This window comes from Agelaius tricolor, unplaced genomic scaffold (genome assembly GCF_023055355.1).
Source record: "Agelaius tricolor isolate 1412-34295 unplaced genomic scaffold, bAgeTri1.0.p SCAF_1, whole genome shotgun sequence".
NCBI classification, from domain to species: Eukaryota; Metazoa; Chordata; class Aves; order Passeriformes; family Icteridae; genus Agelaius; species Agelaius tricolor.
This window is the reverse complement of record NW_027269261.1, coordinates 28,232,614-28,252,394: the sequence shown is the minus strand read 5'-3', so window position 1 is coordinate 28,252,394 and position 19,781 is coordinate 28,232,614. Positions and strand designations below refer to the sequence as shown.

Here is a 19,781-nt window from a genome sequence, read left to right as displayed (position 1 = left end):
TAAAAAAGGTCACTTTGCAATCTGTAAGCAGCTTTAAAGCCTTCATGGGCCTTAAAGCATCAGGCTTAGCCAGTGGGGAAAAAGCTCCCCTGGAACAAGGTAGCTCAGACAGCAGAGAGCTAGAAAAGGGAAAGAGCTGATGAGAGCCAGCTCCTGCTCTTGATACAGAGAGAGGAAGAGGAGTAGTTTTTCTAGAGGCAAAGTATACATGTCTGATTTGTTACTGCTTCAGCCAGTAATTCTCACATTTATTTATTCCAGGCTCATCTTCACTTGGTCAAATGGAACGCATGACATTGCCTTATGGATATGTGAAACAATCAAACCTGTGAGTAATCCTAGCTCCACAGAACCTTGTACTGTGTCCTGTCTCTGTGGCCTACATTTCCTACCATTCAGCCACTGGCACCTGTTTGCTGCTGCTTTTTACTCAGCCAAAACATGCTACAGAAGTTCTTGAAATCTGGATTTTCTTTCCATCCATACCTCCAGTACCCACCCATGCAGAAAGGTGAGAGCCCAGATGTCTCTTGTAACCCAGAAAATGCCAGAAACACATTGAGATGTCTCTCAACACACATTAACTCCCTTTCCCATACTGAAAAGTGCAAGCATTTCATTCTTGTACAGAAGGTGCCTGAAAACACAGTCTCTCCCCAGGACCAGTTGCCCTGTGGAGAATGTGGGCAGACACCTCTTTTGCAAACAATGCAAAAAGTTACTGTCTGCTGACTTCCCACAGCAGCAGCTCTCCACCTGCATGTGTGTGAATTTACAAAGTAAGCTTCCCCATTCTCCATTTGGGTTGAGGCAGCAGGAGTGTTTCCAAGAAAGATAGAAGATGAGCTCCCAGGCCAAGGGTGGGGTGAATGGCAAGTCATGGGGCAAGTGGGGCATGGAGGCAGGTCAGTCTCCCTGGATCAGCACATGGATCCAGGATGGAAAAGCTCATCCTTGCTCATTTGACACAACCACTTTTGCTTATACATCTCCTACAAGTTCCCTTTGAGTGGAGTTGCCCTCCATGCTGCCTTGCATATAAGATGATTTGGGACAAAATGCCACCTTGCCACCTCCCTCCTGGCTGCCCATCCTTTCTTTAAATGCCTTGCCTGGTATCAAAGCTGGTGCCAGCTCTCAGCATTGTACTGTTATTAGTGTTCATTTTCTTGCACAATGGAATGTTCGACTTCTTATTACCTAACTTTGGCCTTTCTGCCATCTTCTCATTTTCCCATTTATTTCATACACCCATTGCAAGTGATTAGCTCTTAGAAGTAGGAATTGCTGGTCTGGTTTCCTCAGGAAATAGGGTGATCATGTTCTGTACATCCTCAGATAACTGTTGAACATACCAGTTGATTTAATTTGGCTGCTGGAGAGTGGGCTTAAAGCTAATTGAATTCCTGCAAGTTTTGTACAAGCAGGCAGCCAGCTGGAGCAGAGAGGAACCCTGAAGTCACATGCCAGAAAGAAAAGTAGTAGATACGTTTTATCCTGGAAGATACCAAAAAATTCATAAGGGAGATACAGTAGTTAGGCACCAAAAAAAGTGCCTCAGTTTGTACCTCAAAATAATCATGAGAAACAAACCCATAAGAAACCTGGACTCTTCTAGTGTTTATTAAGTTAATTTTAGGTTGTTTGCACTGTGATTGGGAGAATAGTTGTAGATCCCTGAAATGGATTTTTAATGTGTTGCTACAGACCATGAAAAAAATAACTGTAATAATACTGATAAAGGCAGACAAAGGAAATCTAATCACCAAAGGTTCATCTGGAAATTGCAGGGCACAAAATCTCACCCCACAATTTTGGGGTTCTTTTGCTGGCAGCAGATTCTCAGCCCTCACCCACTCCATTCTCCTTCCATGGACAACCTTAAAATTAGTCAGATGATGTGTAGACATGTGTAATCCCACAAGAAATGACCTGGCTTGGAAATGGCAAGTGCAGCATCTGAGCCTGGCTCCAGGTTTCCAGCTCCTGACTGCTTACACAGCAAAGGTGATAAGGACAGGACTGAAATCAGTGTGATGTTTTGCATGGTGACACATGCCTGCCCAGAAAGGACAAAAGGGAGGATTTAACTACAGATTGTCTCTTTTTCTTTTTTTTTTTTTTTTTTTTAATTTTCCTGTAAATAGGCATTTTTCTATTGTAAGGCAATTCCATAAAAAATAAAAATGAACAAAAATGAAAAGGCTTGTGCGGCAGTTTGGCTGACAGGTTTCATGCAGTAGTGCCGTGTTACAGAGATAAACATCAGTGCTTAGCTTACAGATTGTCTCAACACCTGGAAGGCTGTTATAGAGACAGGTTTAATAATTAATTGCTATTTCTCTGAGACAATGTACCCTGGATCTCTTAAGGTGCATATTGCACACCAAGTAACAGGAGGAGTAGGCAAAAGAGACAAAAGCATTAGAAAAGATAAAAAGACTGAGATCAAATGACATTATTCCTCATGTCATGGTGGAAATGGGTCTATACTCAGCTGATCCTGCAATGGGGACAGGAGGTTGCCTGGAGGTGTCTTGATATACTTGAGGTCAAAATACTTGTATTCCAAAGTTGCTTTTAAGTAAATAATTCTCATACAGCTAGTGGCAGGAAGGAAGATAGAAACAGATAAATTCCTTGATATGACTGTGTTGGGTTTGTCATGTCACCATGCACAGCTGAAGATACTGAGGAGTTGTTTTATAATCAGAAAAATGTGATATCTGGAAATGTTGAAAGGTCCCTACAGGATGTTTTCTGTATGTAGTATATATTTTTCTCATCTGTGTTTAGCAGTGTAGTTTCCTGTGCAAGCTATAAACCTAGTGAAATTGAATGCTACAGTGAAGGGAGAAATAAGGAAAAATATTAATCTGCTGGGCTCCTCAATGACCACAACCCAAACCACAAACCTGGGCTGTATCCTGGCAGCAGAGGAGCACTAACACCAATTTCTCTCTGTGCCTCAGGCACCTCCCATGTCAGTTGCCATCACTTACCGTGTACTGGGGGTCTGTGTGTTAACATGGGGGTGCTGAGAACAAAAGACATGGCAGTAATGGCACAGAGCTGCACGTTCTGCCAGCAGTGAAACTCCAGTGCAGAGTGCAATCTTATCATACAGGCCTATTTCACCACATGTGTATGTTTACTCACTTAATGAAATTGATGAAATGAGGGAAATTATGAACACATCTAAGGTATCTACAAGGACAGGGCTAACTGCTGATGCTTGCTGTGCTGGGCTTAGGCTGCCAGTGATCAGTGTGTCTGTTGTCACTGAGCAAATCCTGTTGACATCCTGGGCAAGATGCAAGTCCTCTCTTTCCCTAGGTTTTTCTTGCTGAGGAGGATCTTGATTTCAGTGAGTCAGATAGTGTTCTTTTGTGAACATGTCGGCTCAGATGGTTTTGAAAAATATGTTTCCTTATGAATTGAAGCTGGCTCTCAAGCTTCTTTGGTAAGCACAGTGCACAAATTAAAATACTAATCATGGATCTGTGTAGTTAAACTACTTGTACAGATGGGTCTGATGCTGTTGGTTGCATTTTCCCATTGCTACAGCAAAAGGAAGGAACTCCTGAGCTGGAACAGGGGCTTAATAGAGGAAATTATTTGGGATTGCAACAGCCTCTCTAAGAGACAGTTGCTGAGGAAAAGCTCTGTTGGCAAGCTTCCTCTTGGTTCGTGTCCAGATCCTCAAAGTGTAAGTCATGCTAAGCCAACTGAAGAGTACTTTTATACTACCTGAGTTTCTTATCCTGTGCTTTATCATCATTTCTGGTAGCTTTCATCTGTTAATGTGCAAAAAAAAAAACATCCTAGGCTGAAACACAGCATTTATCAAATGAGTTTATAAATCTGTTTTCTGTAAGACTTTTGAACTAGTTCATTTTGCCTAGCGTAGAGATTTTAAAATATGTAATGGAAAGTTGTATGTGAAGAAGCAGTAGAAACAAGACTGAAGTGTGTTTGTGGAGATGAGGGAGTCGCTCTCCTGGTTTTGAAAAGCAGCAAATAGGTTGTGTGATTTCATAATGTCTGGGGTTTTAAGCAAGTTCTGAAATGTGCAGTTGTGAAAATGTGTAAAAATTGAATCCATTTCAATTTTGGTTCCATCTCAATAAACAGATTTTTTTTCTATGTCTCCCTTAGCTAAAAGGGCTGGCACTCTTACTATCCACCACTATTCCTGCACTAGTGATAACATTCAGCATTTGCTGAGTACTTCACATATTTTCCCTTGTTGGAAAAATATTAGCTAATTAAATCTTCCAGTACTTCTGCCATAAGAGCAGTCATTAGAATTGGCTTTACTTTATGGGCAAGAAAAAGGGAGAATGGAGAGTTTAAGTGACCTAACCATAGCAAATTAGTGGCAAAATTTGCATGGAGCTCTTGATTTCTGTATAGCCTCTAAAGACTCATGAAAATTATATTTCTTACTGATTCAGCTGAATAATCTTGAGTTTTCTCTCTAAAAAATAAAAGAGGAGGACTGGTGTCGACTGGGATCTCATAGGTAGGGGGATTTCATTTTCTGGAACTGATTTTTTTCCTTCAGAACTCTTTGACACTAACTGTGAGGCACTGGAAGAATGGGAAGGCTGTTGTGTTTTCATCTATAACTTCACTGAATTCCTCTTGAAGGGAGTGGTAAATCCATAGCAAAAGGAGTTCTGGGTCTTTGTACATCAGTGTTTGTAAAGCACAGCACTCCTGATGGAGCAATGGGGCAGCTGCTCCTTGGTGTGGCTGCTTTCCCTTGGAGTCACACAGTGTGTGCTGTGCTGAGTGGTGGCACCACTAACAGCCTGGGAAGGGATGGATGGACCTCCTCAGTCCTGGCAAACCTGCCCCTCTGCACTGGAAGTCGTGGATGGGAGGGCTTAGGACAAACCAGCTTTGCGTTCATTCAGGGCCCTCACCATTCTACCAGATCGTGGCTTTGTGTCACACGTGTCCTTGGGAGGTGGCTTTTAATGGGTGCCAGACTCAAAGCAAAGGCTGGGCTGGATTCTCTGTGTTGTCACTCATCTGACTCAGCCATTGGCATGAGGCTGTGCATCTCCCTTATCTAAATCACATCAGTTGCCCTGGGTGGGCTCCTCCTTGCATGCTGAAACAACTGGTAACTGCATTAAAACAAAAAATGCTTTAAAGTGTGGGGGCAAACTTTTCCAACAGCCCAGCTTAATGTTTTCTGTGAAACATAAACTTTTAAAGTTTGATTGCCACTCCAAGGCCATCGGTATTTCACATCAAGTCCTGTGCAATGATTCACTTTTTACTCAGTTGTTACTGATAAGAAAAGACCTTCTTTAATATGTGATTTCCTCTGTGGAGTTTTCTAGGAACTGGAGATTGGGCGAATAATTTTATTGGGACAGTAAATTCTAAAGGAAAGTCTATGTCATTCTTCAACAATACTGCTTTCTGAGATGACAGCACAATAAATTACAGGTGTACAGCAAATTCCTAAATGCAGTCAGTTGACTCATTGTGCTGGATGGATGGAATAAGAGCAGTGGAGAAGGGTTGGGTCACTGAAGTCACGTGGAAGCTTTACCACTGCCTTTAGTCAGCACTGGGTGATCCACTTTTGAAGAACAGTTGAAGCCAAAAGCTCACACTGAAAAAAAATTTCTTTTGTCAAAGGCAGCTACTCTGTGTGCTTTTGACAAAGAACTCTTCCAATCTACCATATTTTAAAAAGTTTCCCTCATGGGATGAAGCCATTAACCTGTACAGATTGTCATTTTAGTGATAGGGCAAAGGGGAATGGTTTTAAACTGAGAGGACAGATTTAGATTAGATTTTAGGAAGAAATTATTTACTGTGAGGGTGGGGAGGCACTGGAACAGGTTGCCCAGAGAAGCTGTGGATGTCCAATCCCTGAAGTGCTTAAGGTAAGGTAGGATGAGGCTCTGAGCAATTTGGTTTAGTGGAAGATGTCCCTGCCCATGGCAGGGGGTTCTGGAACTCAGTGATTTTTAAGGTCTCTCCCAAACCAAATCATTCTGTGATTCAGACTTGAATAATGGTCAGTGTCTGAGGCTTCAAAGAAAAGAAAGGAAAAAGGTTTTTTAAAAGCCAAAAAAAAAGATAGCACGAGAGATCTCAAATGTTTGCTACTTGTGTAATGATAAGGACTGGAAAATTCTGCTCTGACCCTTGATTTTCTGCTTCCATCTTGAAGATTTGCTTATCCCTACATTTGTGACCAAAATGCACATATTCTTGCATAAGAAAACAATGTAACCTCTTCCATCCTTTTCAGGGGGACCAGCAGCAATGCATTGGTGGTATATTTCATCAGGGATGCAGTGGGGTTGTAAACTGCTGGGCTTGGGAGCTGCTTCATAGAAGAGGAAGCAGGAGCTGGAGTCAGTAATCACACTATGTCCCACTGCATTTATCCCCTGTCATACATTAATTCATGCATATTAAGTCCAGCAGGGACTGTTATGACCATCTATGCTGAACTTCTGCTTATGTTGTATAATTTAACCCTTTTTCCTGCATTGGACTGAACAACCTGTGACTACACAAGTATCTATTTTTAGAAACACCATTCATCCTGATTTAATCATTTCACATCAAGAATTCTGAAAAAAAGCCAGCTTTGGAAAGCTCTTCATGGGATTTTTCTAAATGTAACCAGGAGATAATTAGTGTGCCCAGGGTGATGCTAGAAGTTATTAGCTAAGGCCAGGGAACAGAACAAGATGAGCACTCTCCCAGCCTGTGCTGTCAGTATAAAAAAGTCCTTCCACTCCACCGTCCATAGGATGTTCTCAAGCAAATTTAAATGCATGATTTGTTTTGCTTAAACCACTGGGTGTTAGTTTCATTAAGGGCTCCTGTATGTGAGGCTTCACTGTGGGGTCTCTTACTGTTCTGGACTATGTTCTAAGGTGAAAAGATGCTCTTTTGAGAACTGACAGCCAATGTAAGATTAGGGTTCAAGAATGTTTATCTGGTTTTGTTTTCATTTAAGTGGCTGAACAATGAAGCAGCTGTACTGCAGTCTTCTTTAACATGAGGCATTTTGGATGTAAAGAGGCAGGGGATACAGCTCCTGGCTTCTAGGCTTGACCCCCTAGGTTGTATTATTTATACTTTTGACAGAATTAACCATCATAAGGCGAGTTAAATGCGGGGCAGATATTAACCAGAAAACAGAAATCTATTGGAACTCTTAATCAAGCAAATTTCCACTGTTTCTTTGCAAATGTGTCATAATTTAGCTCATTGGCTCTGCTTTCTAATCAAATGTAAACAAACAGACACACTCCTCTCTGTCCTTTTAAGGGGATATAATGTGTGTTCTTAAGAATTTGGGCCACAGGTTTTGAAGAGAAAATCTGCTTAGTGGCCTAGATAGTAATAAATCTGCTAGCAAATATAAAGAGAGAGATGAATGACAGATGTGCAGATGCAGTTAGGAGGAATTGTTACAGGCATGAGAGTTGTTTGTCCCTGAGTGTGCTCCCCTGCTCACTCAACCCAGGTGCAGTGTGCTCTCTGTAGGGTTTTGTGGGCACTGAATGCATTTGTTCTGAAGTCCAAGTAACAAGTGTTGCATGGTGAAAGTCTTTGATACCAGCTAGTAAGGAAAGGAAGAGGGAAGGAAAGCAAGAAATAGGTATTAAAGTCTCCATATATTTATTATAATCCTAGCTTGAGAACCACTGAGCTGGAACCTTCCCTAACCCTTCTAGTGAGGTCTCCTTGACAAAGCTACAGAAGCAGCCAACATGTTATGGTTGTGGGCACTTAATTTCTCAGACATGGAGGCAGTTTTGGTGTCTTAAGGCAGGTATAGGGTTTTAGCAATTGAACACAACCAAAAACCCCAACACAAAGCAACCAACCAAAAAAACCACCCCACAACCTAAAGCAAGCTAGTAAAACCCCAGCCAACCAAAAAAAAAACCCCAAAACCAAACCAAAAAAAACCCCAGAAAACCCCAAGAATGCCCCCAAAACACCAAGCAACTTATTATTTTACTAATTTAATTATTGGTTAAAGGTCTTTGTCCAAAGCAGCAGCTGAGGCACTCATTTTAAGCCCCAAATGTTTTTCGCACTTATGCGTTTGAGACTAGACTAGCCCACCATTTTTTATATATGGGCAAGATTCTTTAATTAAATTTTTTAATCTCACTGTTCGCAACATTGAAATAAGTATTATTCCTTTATGCCAGCTTTATCTTCTGGTAATGATGGCATAGTCTTTTCACAATCTTTGAGTGTTTACTGCAGAGAAACCTGTTCTGAACCATTTTTTCTTCTTCTTGGCTTCTTTATGGTTACTTATTAGGTTAAATCAGAAGAGAAAAAACCTTTCCCATACTTAATGGGCTCTGATGAGCCATAAATTTAGACTCACATCCTACTTGGAATGTACTGGGAGTGAGGACTGATATGGGCAAGGCACTGTTAGCCACAAGTTTTCTTCGCCTGGATAAATAGTGATAGTAACATAGAGATCACTACTGGAAAAAATAAACATTCTTAAAAGTAAGCCATCATACAAAATGCATGTATCCCTATAAAGTAACACTAACTCAGTCACATCAGGCTGTATGAAATGGGGTTCTGTTCAGAGACTGCCTCCAGACAGTATAAAGAATTCACTGTATTTATCTGATTACAATTCTCTCCAGGAGCAAGTAATTTATTGTATTGTAAATCTGGCCACCTACCAGCAGTGAAAGCCTGTGTTTAGTGGAGCTCAGCTTTCCAAAGGACTAAAAAGCTGAGCTAGCATGCTAGTTCTGACTAGGGTAGAGTACTTGCCTTCCTTGGAATTAGACCATATGATCAAATTTTATCATTGTTTCATCTGATGAAGCAATATATAGCACAAAGATTGTGAGGCAAGCGTGTTTAGTAATTTAACAAGCTGCAAATGTGCTTTAAGATTTGATCCAAACCCCACTGTAGTCCATGGAGAGGAATGGTTTCTCAAACACAGCTTGAACGAGAGAGGGAGAAATAAAAACAGTGGAAAATTTTAGGAAAAGAAGAGCAAAGCAAAAAAAGCAGAATATAGTCATGGGCTAATCAGCACTATGTCACAGCTCTCCCTCTTTAATCCCAATGTATGGTGGACACTATTTCTGTTATTTTTTCATGTATTCTGTATGGCAAGGCCACAGCTAGGAGCTTACCTCTTTCTGGAAGAGAAGCACTAAGAGCTTGACCAGCTGGGTGTAAGGTTCTCCTGTCTACACCAAACCTTGACAGGAAGATTTGCTCTTGCTCTACCTCACACTTCCCTTGATAGGCAAATGGTGATGCCTCTGCCTCTCTTTGGGCCTGCCCCTATCAGTCCCCTCCCAGGATTGTGGGCTCTTCATTTGTCTGCTGTTGTGCCACAAAAGCTCTCTTTTGTCTTCTACTCATTGAGGATTCAGTCATGGCTCAGAAACAGAGACCAACCACTTTCTCTGGGAGTTCAGAACTAATCTTAACAAAATCTCTTTGCACGAAAAAAATAACTTCCTTGAATGAGACTGAATAAAAATTAATGTGAATGCTTATCTGATAAAGTACCTTTTTTGTTTATGGAACTATTCTTCAAGTCTTTGCTTGTTCTCAATTTGCCCTTCTTACAAGCTCAAATTCAACCCAGGTCAAATAACTTTAACCTCTGTTAGACTCACCAAACTTTTACTTCATGGAACTTTCTTCCTTGAAGCCGAAGTTGGTTTTGTGTTTGAGTCCATTCTATTTGCAGCTCTAATCAAATGCATCAGATCTTCAAGTACACAAAACATTTATTTGGTCCAGTGTGAAGCCAGAGTCATTGATGGTCATGGAATTGCTCATTGACAAAATGGGTGTTGGGAAAAGCAAATGCAATTGGGAAAAGCTGCATGTTACTTGAGTAAATCTCCCTTCAGGAGGTCAGGCTGCTAAGCCATGGAAAAGTGGGGTACTCAGCAAGAGAAAAGCTTTGGGGAGGCTATGTGTGATCTGCCAATTTGACATCAAAGTCAGTAGATCAATAGGTCTCTGTGCTTCTCCCCCAAAGTATTTCTTTGCTGAAAAAAGAACCAAGTAAATGATGAAAACCTGTGTATTGCTGTGGCTGGGATGAGATACTTTGGAGTTTTATTTTATGTTTTGTGAGTTAAAGGCTCTTGGCAGATGAGAAGATGTGTGGCACATCACACATAAATAAGAAATGGCAGCTGCAGAGATGAAAAAGGAACATGGGAACACCTCATTTAGGAATACCAAAGGGTAAACATGGTGCTGTTTTGCCAGGCTGACCTGTGCTGCTCAGTTGAAAACAGTGCAGACCACAAGCCAGCCATGAGACACGGCCCCCACGTCGGGTCTGTCATCACCCGCTCATGGGGTTCTCCATGAGGAGATGCAAATCTTCCACTTGCCCAGGCTCTTTCCCCAGCTTATCTTCGGGTGCCCTACAGCACTGAAAGCACAGCCACACCTCTGTGGGTGTGTGTGCCTCAGAGCTGTGCCACAAACAGGGAGTTTGGCCAGTGGCCTCATTCACGTGGGTTTGTGTCCCCTCCTCTCGCCCACACCAGAGCAGAGCGGAGCCACTGGGGCGTTACGGCTCGCCTCCAAAACTCAGGGCAGGGAAACATGGGGTTATAGAGTCATGCTTGGAGGAGTTTGGGGTTTTTTAAATCTGTTGTTCAAACATTTAGTAAACATTCATACAGCTCATATTCTCAAAATTATTTATTATTGCTTTTTTATTAATTATAGGAACTGCCGATGCTTTGTCACATGGGAAGTAAAGAACTGCTTTGACTAACTAAATACTCAAATCAGGTTGGAGAAGGTTGTGGTTCATTTAATTAATCACACCAGCTGTTTATTGCTGTTCATGTGATGTGAAGAAGTAGAAATGGCTGTTCTTAAGCATGAGACTGCACCCATGCTGCTTCCTTCGAGACAGTTAAAAAAGGTGTTCTGCCCATGTCTTGAAATATGTAATGACAGGTGTACTTCTTTTAAGTTAGAGTTCTTAGAGTTTAACACCACTAATACCTGGTATATCATTTGTTGGGGACACATACCTTCCACTAGCAGCAGAAGGAGTTATGTGACTTATAGAAGCAAGTTAAAAGTTTGCAGTGAAATGGGAATTGTGAATGTACTATAGTGTGTCCTGTTCTTATCTATCAAAGGTTGAAAAGGACAGAAATATCAGAATTTGAGACTGGATTAATGAATACACAGGAAAAAAGAAAAGAAAAAAACCCTTACCCAACTTTGAAAGTAGTTTCCTAGCAAAAATACCATAAGGCACTCTCAAAAATATAAACCCATGTGTTTTACTCCAATTTGCTGTAAAATTAATGAAATCTGGTATAGTAAGAGGGTGGAAAAGAATCCAGTGCATTGGATATTGATTGATTGCAAGTAATTTGAGAAACATATTTTATAACTTTAAAAGATGGAATAATTATATATATACAATTATATATATATATATATATGTCTACAGTTGGCATATATAAGAAGTATATGTAATGCACATGAAAAATCTGGCTTCCATCAATGTGTATAAACCCTGTTGGGCTAGCTCCTCAGCAGCATCAGCAATGGTAATCACTCTGAAATCAATGACCCCAACTCTGACAATTTGGACTGGCTACAGGTCTGCCTGTATTCATTTTTCATATGATATATACAGAAAGGGCAGTGGTAAGACTGCTTGCCATGCAGGGCAATTGCTTATCTACTCTGATCAAAAGGGATAATTCCCAGATCAGAGTCAGATGATTAATCTGTGCACATTGTTCAGTCCAGGGTCTTTGTATTGTGGTCAGCAGCCCATGAAAAACCTGAGTGGGATGGAGCAGCACCTCTTCTCCCCTTGGCTGCCAGGCAGTAACAACTTTCTGTCACTACTCGTGTGGTCCAGATTCAGTCAGTGGCCTGGAGCTAAAAGATACATAACAACTAATGAATCTTTGGAATCGGAATTTGGAATTCTGCACTTGAATTATACATTTAAGACTATTTATCAAAATTACACAGTATTCTTTGAAGAAGAAAGTTTCTGCTTTTCACAGGCATAATTTTTTATGTCCTCTCTTGGAAAATCGTGGGTGGATTATGTAACTGTTATGGGTGTTTATTATTATCTGTACTGGGAAATCAATTGGTGCTGCAGAGGATAACAGCAAACACTTAGAGCAAAGAGGAGATGATACTCTCCTGTGGTGATACAGATGACAATGATGGATGGTAAATAGATGGTCAGAGAAAACCCTACTGTTAGCCTGGCAGGATTGACCTTAAACAGCCATGTAGGCTTATATATATTTTGTTTTCAGCCTGGCACCAAAGCAAAAGTAATGGGTGCAATACACACGGAGGCTGTGTGCCAGCAATAAAAATTGCATTTGCATCACTTTTGTTTGTGTTTAGAAAAAATGCTCTTGGGTCTGTTTGCTTGAGTAGTGAAGCAAGAATTTCATTATTTCAACGTGAGGCTCTGGCCTGAAGTGGAATATCAGCCACTAGTCCTTCACTGTTTTTGCAGGCAAAATACAAAAATATCAATTATAAAACAATATAATTATAAAACAATACAAAAATATATCCAAGTGTTTGACTTTCTCATGGTCCCTGAACACCTCAGTCACTGTGTCTATTTGGTATCCCATGACTGGAAGCACGTGCCAGTACTCACCTGTGCTCCTGGTTCCTGGTTCAGCCTTTCAGTTTGTCCTTTCTGTAGCTTTAAGTGCTGGTGGCAGGGATCTCTCCAAGGATTATCATCACATAAAGTCTTACAGAGGGCACAGTGACACAAAGACAGACTCTCTTTGCCAGACTCAGTACGAACGCATCATGAGCCACAGTACCTGCCTGGAGTGAGGCACAAACCCCACATGTGGCAAGTAGGAAACCCCCAGTGCTTTCTGCAATAAAGGTAAAGGCCTAGTTTAATTCCAGCTTGGCTCTTTAAGTGGTCCAGCCACATTTGCCAGTGGTATCACCAGGATATAGCATTGTGCATTCCCTGCTTTGGCTGTGGCTTAACAAACTGTTCAGCTGTCAGAGTGTCAGCTGGTACTCACAGCATGGTCATGGGCATTCTCATGTCTGGGAAACAAGCAGAGCTGATTGAACTGCTCCACATCACACTGCAGAGTTAATTGCACCTCAGAGAAAAATTAGGTTTCTCTTTTACTTTGTATAGGCCTGCATCTACCTCCTCTGAATTCAGTAACAAACTGTGACTGATTCTGGGGCACACCTGGCTCCAGTCCTTCATTAGCAGATGGACTTTGGATGTCAGTGAGTGAAACTTGCACTTACACTTGTATGTGTAAGATAATATTGATTTTCTATGGGGCCTAATAAATAAATTTCTGTTACTTCTTCAGGTCCTAGCCTTGCCAATTATAAAAGCTTGTCATTGTTTGCTGAAGGGCAACATTAGCATTGTTGGGGAAAGCTAGCAACATTCATGTGATAGAAATATAATTAAAATGTGGTAGACTATTAGAAATGAAAGACCAAATTACTGTCTACTGAGGAAAGTGAATCTGAGTGTGTCTAATGACATCCTTTAAAAAGTGATACTCAGCTAAGAAGATATATTATCATTTGTATTCATAATCTGCTATATTAATGCTTTAAAATAGTTTAACTGAGGCAATTAAAGAAATTTTAGGGGGCCTGCATTTAAAGATCCAGTGGAGTATCAAAGTGACAGACATTTCTTTCCCATTGAGATCTCAGATATGCTTAGAGTTCATGGTATCAAAAAAATGGCAAATGAATATGAAAGCCTAAAAGAAAGAATGCTTAACACACTTAATTGAGATGGCAACCACAGTATAGGTGTCAGAATAAATATTTTATAATGCTAGTGAAAAATAAACCGAAATAAAGCAGATTTCATTCTGGCCCTATTAAAATTTGATATAGTTTAAGGCAAGTTGAACAGTCCCTGTCCAACCACAGCTACGAAAAAGTCAAATTAGATTATACCACTCTGGATATAGGGTTAGCTCATATAGTGATGAATGGGATTTAACTTCATCTCTGATGACTGTTCTGTTGTGATCAGCACATTCCAACAAATTTACCTTGATTTTCCATAACTGTATTTAAAGCACAGTAACATCTGGCTGGGTAGACAAGGTTTTAGTTTGTACTTGAAGGCTTTGTGTTTTTTAGGGTGATTTTTATGACATAACTACTTCAACAAAAGCTCTTGCATAGACAGAATAACAAAGGGAGAAAAAAAAAAAAGGAAAAGAAATCAAAAAGAAGTGGTGGTTTTGATGTTATGGCTGATGTTGCTTGCCAGACTGGAATGCATCTTATAGGCAAAAAGCCTCTAATTATGTGGGAGGAGTTTACTGGCAGAACTCTACCAGCAGACAAACTTTCAAGTGTAAATAGGAGCTAAGTGCTTATTTAAGTCAGCGTGTCTTCTAACCACTTAACAAAGCATAATTTGTTTTCCAAAACCTCCCCTTCCCCAGCCTCACAGTGGGTCTGACTCTTACCCCATTCAGAAGTTAACAGAAGGACACCAGCCCACCTGAGAGGGAGGATCAGGCCTGATCCTTTGGAGAAAGGCTGCATTAATGGGATTCTCCCACTAGCAGAGGGTGGTATAATGAGAAAAGCAACACCCTGGGAAGTACAAAAACATGCAAAAAATTAGTCCTGCTTGTCCTACTCCTACTTACTGACACATTTGTGTGACTTTTCACCCTCCTGTGTAACTCATGCCAGCTCTAACTTCCTTACTGATCTGTGCACGGGTGCAGCTGGGACAAAAGGGATTTAAGAGATGTTATGGGACACCAAGCAGGCTGTGCCCTGCATGGAACAGGCTCTCCCTCACCCCATCCATAACCAGCTGCAGGAGACTCTCTTCTTGTCTGTGGTGTGGCTAGACTGCATCTGTGTGATGCTGTGTGAGGAAGCCTCACCAGCTCAGGTTGTCAAAGCTTGGGTCATTCTTCCAACTCACAGAGCAGATGTACCCAGAAAGGCTGGGCTGGAGGTCACATTTACAGGATTACAGCAATTGAGCAGTACTGTACCTGCCCATTGTATTTCTGACTGTTGGCATCACTAATTTAGTAAGCTCTGCCTGTACCCTTTCCACTCTTCCCCCATCCAAAAAACCCCAACACCTAAGTCAGACATGGAAACACCTATTTTGTACTTTTTCTTGCATTTGGGTTGAAAAGGGCAGAGGAAAAAAAATTAGAGAGAGAGAGAAAACTGTAAGATCGCATTCCAGAAATATTTTGAAAATCCACAGCTTAATGAGAGAAAAGAACTAAATGCATGAATGTTGTCACTGGCAAGCCATCTGGAGCATGCAAGTGAAAAATGCTTTCAAAATCTTAAAAGTAAATGATCATGCAGAAGCATGAATAGTCTGCACTTGAGGCAAAAGGTGTTTAATTAGAATGGGAAAAGTCTTTGTTCTAAGTAATTAAAGATAAAATTCTAGAGTAGATGAGAGAAATCCAAACTCCTTAAACATGTGACAGTTTTAAAGAGAAATCTGCAAGGGTTCAGGCATAAACCCACACAAGGAGAGGCAGAGGAGGAGGCCAGACTGCTTAGGCAGCTCTACTGAGACATTGCAAGGGCTGAGAAGTCAGTCCCTGTCCATGTAGGGTGATTCAAAGCACTCAAGTCAGGCACACAGGCATTCCCTGCAACCACAGAGTAGAATAAGCAGCCTCCAAAGGGTGATGAAAAATCCCATGTGCTCATCAGAGAGCTGCCTTGAATTAGTCAGGCACCTCAGCTTTGGTCCTTACTCTCAGGGCTTTATTGGATCTTATACTAGATGGCATCTACTTTACATGGGACACAAATAATGCTGGCATCAGGGACAAGCAGTAGAGCCAAAGGAATGAAAAGCTCAAGGAGCCTCATGAAACAGAGGTGTTGGATACCAGTACTGCCTGTGCTAGGACCACATGGGGCTGCTCAGAAACAGGACTGCAAGTGCATGGAGGATGTCACAAATCTGAGATTCAGCAACCAAAGCCCTCATTTGGGGGCTGGTAGGACAACTATGGGCATTATGGTTTTGGAATTTGGCATGGCCAGAAGGAACTGTCTAAGGAGTGAGGCACCCCCATAATTTTGGAGGTCTAACTAAGAAGATGCACATACTACAGTGACTGCTTAGCATGACAAAAGGTTTTATATGACACAGTCCAATTTCCTAAGTGAAAAAAAAAAGCCCTGAGGAAAAATTCTCAGTGTGCTATGAGCTGAAAATGTTCTTTTTTCTTTTTCATTTGTTCTGGATACACCATAGTTAGGTATTAGTAGTATAATCTTTTGATTCCAATTGTTTCCAATAAAATCCACACTTTGCAACAAGTTTTGCTGAATGAATGTCATTACTAATCTTTGAATAATTTGGGTCCTATTACATTTTTAATAGCATTTTCCAGTTTAGTGCTTTTTCCCTTCTCTGTAATGGTTGCCATTATAAGTTTATAAGCAGATTTCCCAACAAGAGGATTTGTTATCACCCAGAGCTTTCCTATGGAGACACTCATCGATATTAGCAACCATTTTTTGAATTATACTTATGACACAATTATACAGCTACCAAGTGCACTGCATTTCTCCTCATTAACAAGATCACTCATGCTTACTGGAATTTATTTTATTGAATTTATGGATGTAAGAGATGACACTGTGAAAAACTGTATTTTTTTCTCAGTGTTGGCCAAGACAAAAGCTTTAAGATTCTATTCCATCTTCTGACCAGCACATGTGAACAGACTCATCATCTGCTTTGAAGCCTAAACCATTTTCTAGCTACATATTTTAAAAGGGCTTTCCAGAAGTGGAAGTGTGATTACCTAGGACTATGTACTGCAAGCAAATCATCTCAAGCAGGTATCAAATGGTAGGAAAAATACACAGATGCTTACCAGGAATCTTTCCTTCCAGGTGGAACAGAAGAATTAATTTATACACTAGCAAACAGAAAGTCATCTCATTGCTCTCAGAAGAAAAAGGACAAATGTTGAGTGTTATCAAAGATACTGCAGCTGAGTTTCTTACCCTCAAGAAGGAGTTAAAACTACCCAGTGGTAGCTGAAATCCTGTTCTTAAGATCCCTAACCAGACAATTACAGTTTAGTCAGATCAGAAAGCACCCTTATTTTAATGGGGGAGTACATGAGATTTTAACTCTGTCACACTAACTTTTCTGGTCACTTAATTGGAAAGAAGATGCAGAAAATTCCTGGGGACAATCCCAAAAAAGGAGCTCAGCTTTGAATGAAGGATTTACACTGCTTAACTCTGACACTCAGCTTGTGCAGAGTTTTGCTTTTAGAGCACCAAACTCTGCGAGAACCACACATTGCACAGGTGCCACAACTGCCTGCACTGCAGTACATACCTGACATGTCCAGTGCACAAACAAAAGTGTCCTGCCCAGCCCTGCTGTGTTCAACACAGGCAAGTTCTTGGGGAAAAGTAACAACTTTTTGCTGGTTTGTTGTTTACTGTGTTGGTGTGGTTTGGTTTGGTTTGGGGTTTTTTTTGCTAACAATGTCAGTGCTCTCCCTTTTTTTCTATGTATCTCAATGCTTTCTTGTTGCTTCAGACTAAGTGTTTTGGTTTCTGAAGGTGCTCATTCAATGACCCAGCTGCCTGTGTCCCAGGTACAAACATTTTGGCAATCTCTACAGGGGCAGAGGACTGCAATGCTTGTCACACTTTTGGCTTTGGATCTACACAAAATGCAGCTCTGTCCTTTTTTCTTTTACCCCTGTGAAAGTCACGGAAGTGTTTGTAAGAAAATGTTTTCTCTTCCACTTGTGATAGAGACTTAGTAGATCAGCTGAAATTGCTTGGATGTTCTAAACTTATAAGCATCATCCCACCAGAGATGTGTTCTTGAATGTTAAATTTAGGCTAATTGGAGGCATATCCTTTAATTTAGCTAGCCGAGGTTACTAATACAGATCAAGAGCTAAAAATTAACAGTGGAGCTGATGTATGCTAAATGCCTAAGTGATATCTTAACCTATAATTATACAAGTTCTGTTAATAGTGAATAATTCAAATCTTCAGGGATTTCAATAGTCTAATGGGCTGTAGTTATTTCCAATTTACATTATGGTTGCTAGGTTTCATTAAAATGAGCAAAAGGCTGCATAGCGTATCAGAAGAAAATTGGTGTTTGAAGTTATCACCCAGAAATCAAAACATGAAATTTAAATTAGAAGGTGTCCAAGCAGCACAATGACACCAAAGCCTAGGACTGATAATGAGAGTAGGAAGACAGGGAGTTTGCAGGGATTATTAAAGGAAGACAGCACTACTAGCAACACGCTCTGTAACAGCGATACCTTAAATTCCACACTAGTGTATGCAAGGAGTTCAAAACATATTACAAACCTCCATTAAGCCTTGCTACGTTCTTCTGAATTATTTAAATTTTGTTATCTCTGATTTGCAGGTGGCAGGCTGAGGCACGATAAGGCGCGAGGCTTATCTGGAGCCATGGGATGAGTCAGGAGGACGCGAGAGCCGCAGCTGGGGACTGAAGCCTCCCTGCCAGCCTGCTGAAGGTACAGCTACCCCACTGCTCTGGGGGCTGCTCAGCCAGTCCCCTCCTCCACCAGCCACTGCCAGGGTCAGCCTCATACCACAGTTCAGTCCTCAGCTGGGCTGAGACACGTGTCTTTGGGAGGTTGCTGTACACCAGATCACCCAGAGCAACATGGGATAAAGCTGCTGCTTTCCAGAGAGCCAGAGGGAGTTGTCATTCATCTGGATCACTGCAGACAGCTGACTTGCAGTGCAGTCCCAGAAACACATCAGCACGGTGGCAAGGATGGCAAATCACAGTGGGGAAGGAGAGCAGGAGCTTGGAATGACCACCTCCAGCCAGAGCTGGCACCAGGGAAAGTGCAGCGTGGCCAGCCATGGCCACATGTGTTTTGCAGACCTGGGATCCGCTTTTGGGAGAGCATGTGTACAATCCCATACCCAAATGGCAGCTATGGCCTCCTCTTAATCAAGCCCACCCAGGTTTGAGAGTAAGGCCAGGTTTTGCTGACTCAAGGCTTGAACCTGTCAGTGTGACTCATTGCTGTGGTCTCACCCACCTCCTGTTCTTCTGAGCCACACTGTATGTGAGTGAACTATTTTTGGAACAACAGGGTTAAATTAGATTACTTAATGGGCAATAAAAATGCCACATAATTTAATAGGAATGAAAAGTGTTTGTTACAATTTTGTAGAAGTTAAGCTGTCTGATGCATTTTGATATGCAAATTTGACTTTCAATTTCTTCGTAAGTTCTTCTGGAGCGTACTTTAAATATGGAGTGTCTCTGCTTCTTATGAGCAGATTAACAACTAAAATAAGTGTTCTTTTCTACCTAAAGATTAGCTATTTCCTTAATGTTTAGTTAGTTGTTCAGGCTGCTTTTTCAAAATTCAGGCTCAAATTCCCCATTTGTATATAATTTGAGTTTATGAACCTACATTTAAATATCTGAATTTCTCTAAAGAGAGGGAAGTACAGAGAGGTTTTGTTTGGTCTTCTTTTAAAATTTAAACACTTTGAAGCTCTACAGTTTCTACCTTAGTGAATAAGCCATGGGATAAAGAGTTATAATTAAATAGTTATTTCTCTATAAAATAGGTCTTTCCAACAGCTTCTTTTTATTTTATTCTGAATCAAAGTAACCTCTTACATCTTAGCCTGAAATAGACATATCCATTTTGCAACATATTGCTAAATTT

General features: G+C 40.9%; 2 long non-coding RNA genes across 3 annotated transcripts; one reads left to right on the top strand and one right to left on the bottom strand.

The window, feature by feature from the left end:
- The first annotated feature begins 260 nt into the window (after nucleotides 1-260).
- Nucleotides 261-19,419, top strand: LOC139590391 (uncharacterized). The gene is made up of 2 exons (XR_011679331.1): nucleotides 261-328; nucleotides 18,488-19,419. It is a non-coding gene; the product is annotated as an uncharacterized lncRNA (long non-coding RNA).
- LOC139590386 (uncharacterized) lies at nucleotides 10,714-18,515 on the bottom strand. Of its 2 annotated transcripts, XR_011679328.1 has the most exons (4): nucleotides 18,427-18,504; nucleotides 14,529-14,658; nucleotides 12,695-12,926; nucleotides 10,714-11,940 (listed from the first exon to the last, which is right to left on the bottom strand). It is a non-coding gene; the product is annotated as an uncharacterized lncRNA (long non-coding RNA). The 2 variants fall into 2 exon arrangements; XR_011679327.1 differs by lacking the exon at nucleotides 14,529-14,658 and having other exon boundaries at nucleotides 18,427-18,515.
- Nucleotides 19,420-19,781: the final 362 nt, after the last annotated feature.